The sequence below is a fragment of the Astatotilapia calliptera genome, chromosome 14 (assembly GCF_964374335.1).
Source record: "Astatotilapia calliptera chromosome 14, fAstCal68.1, whole genome shotgun sequence".
Taxonomy (NCBI): domain Eukaryota; kingdom Metazoa; phylum Chordata; class Actinopteri; order Cichliformes; family Cichlidae; genus Astatotilapia; species Astatotilapia calliptera.
This window is the reverse complement of record NC_137435.1, coordinates 1,601,501-1,607,500: the sequence shown is the minus strand read 5'-3', so window position 1 is coordinate 1,607,500 and position 6,000 is coordinate 1,601,501. Positions and strand designations below refer to the sequence as shown.

Genomic DNA, 6,000 nt, shown 5'->3' with positions numbered 1-6,000 from the left:
CACACACTCAGCTTCCTGTTAGGAGTGGATTCCCAGACTCTGAGCTGGATCCCAGCTCAGGTGGAGATCTGGATCCTTTGTCCTGCTTCCAGGACAGTCGACTGAAGCACTTTGACTTTAGAAAGTTTCTCTACAACTTTTTGAGTAACAGATCACATGACCTCCTTTGTGGAGACAACAATAAAGATAAAGGAGGAAGTATAAACAGGAAGTCCTGCTCACTGTCCAGCCTCAGGCTGATATAATTACTGACACAAAGCTTTTCCTTTTCAAATTTGATCGACATCAGTGGGAAACATTTTTCTGTGGCCTGTTCCTGATGAACAGACCGCTGTCGAGTTCACTCTGACGCTGATTTATGACCAGAGTAAATGCGAGCGTTGGGGTCCGCTCCATGGACGACAGCCTGAGCTGCGTCCTCGTCTTCCCGTGCTGACGTCTTTCTCCTTTACCTGGAGCCTAAAACCAAAGTCTGTGCCGCTGTCTGAGGCGGTCCTCACAGGGAGTTTGGCTTCAGCCTTTCACATCTTTGAGTCTCTTTGTGTTGTCACAAAACCGACATGTTGCTTCTGATTCTGATTCAAATAAATTTCAACACTGGAATGAAAACACTCACGCAACATTTTTTACTCTCAACTTCAAAATGCAGATGTGTTTGATGAAGATGAATGGACGGCGAGTGCTTAATAATCTCATTTCCATTGTGGTTCTCTGAAAACAAAAGAAGTTATGATGGCAGATGTTGGAGGCACAGACCAGTTTAACTCCAGCTGTTGCTTCAGACGTGCTGCTGGGCTTCTGTTACAGGCTGAAAGCTCCACCTGTCCTCCCAGCAAAAAGCTGGTGATGAGCTCAATCAACATTACAGTAACACTTCATAAAACGAACCACAAATAAGGCACAAGTACCCTGTACTTAGGTGAAATTTCATGTAACAATGAAATAACCAAAAATTTAATGAAGGAATTTTAGGTGCTGGGTTATTTCATGGAAAATTTCTGGAAAAGCAAACAATATTTCCCCATCTTACATCTTATGTTCCTGCAAAATGCACGTAAGTTCTGGGTACTCGCGCCTCCTCTCCCCCTCATGGAGGAAAAATACTTTTATGTGTGAAGCTCTGGTTAAGCTGCGTGAAGACACTGAAACAACCAGCGAGGAACAAACTGTGACTAACAAATCATCTCTTTCTGTAACTCAAAATCTGTTGGAGCTGCAGAAGTTTGGAGAACATTTGGAGACCAACACAGCCGAAAAATATCACCAAAAGCTGGACTTTAAGTTAAAGGGGAATAAAAACTCACAGGTGTTACACCCGTAACACGCCCAACACTCAGGGCCGATAACTGCTGAGGAGATCCATGTCTGATGTGTGGATAGATCTAAGATCGATCTGCAGGGAGAAAATCGGTGCCAAAAGTTAGAATAAAAGCAACTCTGTGCTTTAGTGTTTCACTGTTCCAACACAAAGTAACACAATCAATGTGAAACACTGTCTCCTACAACATCACGAGTTAGAAAACAGACCTGTTTTATGCCTCTGTGACACCTTAGAAAAGCTCCTGTTTTAACATTTCTTTAGATCCACAAGAGCTGAATTACACAATTATACCAGCAGGTTGCTTGGCAACCACCTAGCAACAGCACAAGTACAACAAGCACAGGCATGACGTTGTGATAGTTTCATATATTTACTGTTTGTCTCTTCTCCTGCAAACACGTCTGCTCATCTTTGGTTTCTTCTTCCTGAGCTTTCAGTCGTCTGTTAGCGTTAGCCTAGCCTGCAGAGCGTTATTCAGGCAGTGTTAATGTAACTGGGAAACTCTGCACGCTCATCACAAATGAAGCAGATCACAAGACCGTGCGGTTGTAACTTGAGCAGAGAGGCTGATGTTAATGTGGTGAAAAATCCACAGATCCAGCTTCAAACAAAGCACGCGCCCACGTTAACCAGCTGCACGTGACGGTCTCTGCCACAGCGTGCAGAGCTCTGCGTGGTACGATGCTCTGAAGAAAAGTCACATTTATTTTGGTTTTTGCCGTTAATGAAGTAAGAAGTAACACGAACGCAGAGATCTGAGAGCTGCGTGTGAGTGATAGATGTGAACGAGAGGCACAGAGCGCAGCGTTACCCTGTTTCACTGCACGTGTCTGCGTCCGCGGCTGCTTCGTCTCTTTATTCTCTGCAGAGTCAAACAGAGTCACTGTTGATCTCACGCAGGTCTTCTCTCCACCGCCTGACCGACTGCGCTCGGCCTGCCTGGATCTCTGCCCGGCCTCCATCTGTCTGCATATTGATGCACTTAAATCACTGCATACATGCGCAGTAAAAGCTTCATCGGCACCCATATGTGCCTCCCCGTGTGTTTAAACCCTTCGGCACGTACCGAGTCTGCCGGGGTGGAAGGCGACCCCTCCTTCACCTCGCTCGCTCGCTCTATCTGCCTGTCGCCTCCTTAAAGCTCCATTAAACACCAATAAAAATAAGTAGGTCAAATGCTTTCAGACCACCAAACCCAGAAACTCTGTCTCTGTCAGCGCGTCTCCAGCTTTTCGAGCTGCATCGCTGCCTTCTCTGCTGGACCCTTCCTGGCCTCTCAACTGCTGATTTTTTCAGCTGCTGCGTGTTAGGATGCTCACGGGTGCCAAATGTACTTTTTCCCAGCCTGAAACACAGGAATCTTTCAGCAAACCCGACACATGAAAACTTTGTGTGTTTGTTACTGCACATAGACAGGAAATAATGTGAAACACTGACAGATCACTGAACAGCATGTTTGCATGCAAGGATGAAACCATAACACATGTCAGGTGATCATGTTCCTAAAAAGGGTTCGTGAGAAGATATTTAAGTCTGATGTGGATGGCGAGAGTGTGCCGGCCACCGTCAGTCAGCAGACGTGAGAATAAAGAGCCAGCGAACCTCAGGGCTCAGATGAAGGGGTGGATGTGAGCCCAACCCCAGCTGTAAAGAGGTTAAAAGTAATCAGAGTAAGTCTGAGCTGATCAGGGTTTATTGTGGCTGAGGGTGCTGGAGGCAGCGCTGCATGCTGTGGTTGCTGCTGAAGGTCCGTGAAGGCACCAGGACGTCAGTTCTTCAGCTGTGAATCAGCCCCTCAGCTGTTTCATCCCTGCAAGCCTCAGCTTCTCAGATATGCTCGAAACCAGTTTTCACTCATGTGGTCACCTCGCTGTGTCCCACAGGAGTCTCCAAGTCACCTGCGTGTGCTGCAGCCATCAGCACAGGGGTCGTGGTTTAAAGATCTGGAACCAAACTTTCTGCTGCTTTAAATCTTTCGGTTTTGGGTCAAAACTTTTGTCTTACTAGCCAGAATCAGCCCTGTGGAATATTTTAGCTCCGAGCGTTCAGCAAACTCGCAGTAATGCGATCACCAGAGGAGCAGACTTTCGGTCTCTGTCAGCCCCTGCTCTGCATTTTTCCACAGTGATCCGCTGGGTCAGATTTGGAGGGAAATGTGCTGGATTGCAGGTTTCTGAACTCTGCTGTCGTCCCGCTGGGAACACGAGACGAGAGGCTTTGTTTGCCCGGGGATCCTGCACAAAAATGAAAACGCACCAAACAACAGATCGGCTCCAGGAACGCAGCTTCTCTGCCATCGAAAACCATCAGCAACAAAACCGAAGGAGATATTTGTCTTTATAATATCACAACACTGTGCGTGTATCATGAAACTGGCTGCCAGCAGAATGATTTGAACAGATGTGGATGTAATCTCAGTAGGTAGCTCCATGGGGAGAACAGAGACAGATGCTGAGGTAATTTATGCCGCTAAACTCCACTTGGATGCAAGCACAGTTTGTAATGCTGTAAATTGATGAGCTGTAGAGCCAGCGGGCTTTGGAGGCTGGCAGGGGGTCTCCTGATTAAAGCCAACTTTTAACAGAGCAGAGAAATGTTCCAGGAATGATCAGACTCAACACACATGAAAGCGAAAGTACGTCTGGGAAACAGAGCAGGTTACTGGGTTTATGTCCCAGCCTTCATCTCCGCCCCGTCACAGCACGGCAGGACTGTCCAGGTTAACCGCCGGACTTTAAACATGGTTCTGTGTTGAAATCTCGGGATAGCTGGGGTCTTTCTGCCCCGGTGCTGCCTGCTGACTGACTGCTGCACTTCCGAACTCGGTAGTCGGAGCAGATAGTTGGGAAAAGTAGAGTGCGGCATATCTGTGGAAAACTCATCTGGACAAATAATCAGGCGTTTTATCCCAATGCAAACAAAGCTTACAGGTAGACGCACGGGTGGGACTATTTAAGAGGTTAATAGTGTTTTGATTGGCTGTGCAGATTGCAGGTTGGTGTTTTGTTACCTCTGATTGGTGGAGATGACTTTGGGCTCGGGGGAGCGGCTGCGATTATCTGCAGTCTGTGAAACTGACTGCTTTCCTCTGCTCCGAGCATCCGTACAACACGAGGTGAAGCACAGCGACCCTGGAGACTCTGTGGAAGTTTGGGCTGAAGGAAGTCCTCGGTGTGTTCCAGTGGATGAGTTCATGGGAATCTTGCCAAACGCAGTTTCTAGGCATGTCTCTGGTGCACATTTTTCATATCTGCCATCTGCTTTAAATTCTCCATGCAGAGCTGAGTGTTTATCTGAGGCTGAAGTCGGCTTCCTTCAGTCCGAGATGACAGATTACAGCTTCATTTCTTGTCTACAGAAAATTTGCGACTTAAATTTGGCTGTTCATTCTGTGACATTTTATATGAACCTAACATTTGTCACTGTTGTCATCCCAGCGGCTGCAGGTTTCATTATAGCACAACTGTGAACAGTGACTCTTCTTTAAGCCTTTTATTGCTGTAAAGTTTACACATGCTTTACATTAATATACCACACCATTTAAAACCTCCATGGCAACAAACAATGCTGTTTTGCTTGCATGTCTCAGTTATGTATAAGCTCAGAAACTCTGCAGGTGACTGTTGAGATGTGGCGTAGCTGACACCGAACTCCAATTCGTGCTCATCCAGGTACGGAAATCCCAAAAGGTCGGTTCTGTTCATCTGGATGTTTCGTCATCATCAGGTGACGTCTTCAGTCTCAGCTGACTGCAGGTTTCAACCTTATAAACAGGACATTTGCACAATGACTGAAACCAGCAGCACCGAAGGAACAATGGGCTGTAGCTGCAGCTGAGACTGAAGAAGTCACACGGATGGATGGATGGATGGATGGATGGATGGATGGATGGATGGATGGATGGATGGATGGATGAGTGGATGGATGGATGGATGGATGGATGGATGGATGGATGAATGGATGAATGGATGGATGGATGGATGGATGGATGGATGAATGATGGATGGATGGATGGATGGATGGATGGATGGATGGATGGATGGATGGGAGGATGGATGGGAGGATGGATGGATGGATGGATGGATGGGAGGATGGATAGATGGATGGATGGATGGATTGATGGATGGGAGGATGGATGGATGGATGGGAGGATGGATTGATGGATGGGAGGATGGATGGGAGGATGGATGGATGAATGGATAGATGGATGAATGAATGGATGGATGGATGGATGAATGGATGGATGGATGGGAGGATGGATGGATGGATGGATGGATGGATGGATGGATGGATGGGAGGATGGATGGATGGATGGATGGATGGATGGATGGATGGATGGATGGATGGATGGATGGGAGGATGGATGGGAGGATGGATAGATGGATGGATGGGAGGATGGATGGGAGGATAGATGGATGGATGGATGGATGGATGGATGGATGGATGGATGGATGGATGGATGGATGGGAGGATGGATGGGAGGATGGATAGATGGATGGGAGGATGGATGGGAGGATGGATAGATGGATGGATGGAATAATGGATGGACAGATATATGATAGGCTGTCCAAACCCTTACAGTGGTACATTAGCCTTTCAGTGTGGTTGGACAGGCACATTTCTGTGACACAAGCCCAATGGCCTCACCTGGTTTGTGCACCAAACCAGTGCCTTAAAAT

At 47.1% G+C, this 6,000-nt stretch overlaps 1 protein-coding gene across 1 annotated transcript in view; it reads left to right on the top strand.

Annotated features, from left to right (window-relative positions):
- plekhg2 (pleckstrin homology domain containing, family G (with RhoGef domain) member 2) overlaps positions 1-6,000 on the top strand; it is a 60,778-nt gene that overhangs the window by 44,797 nt on the left and 9,981 nt on the right. The window lies entirely within an intron of this gene.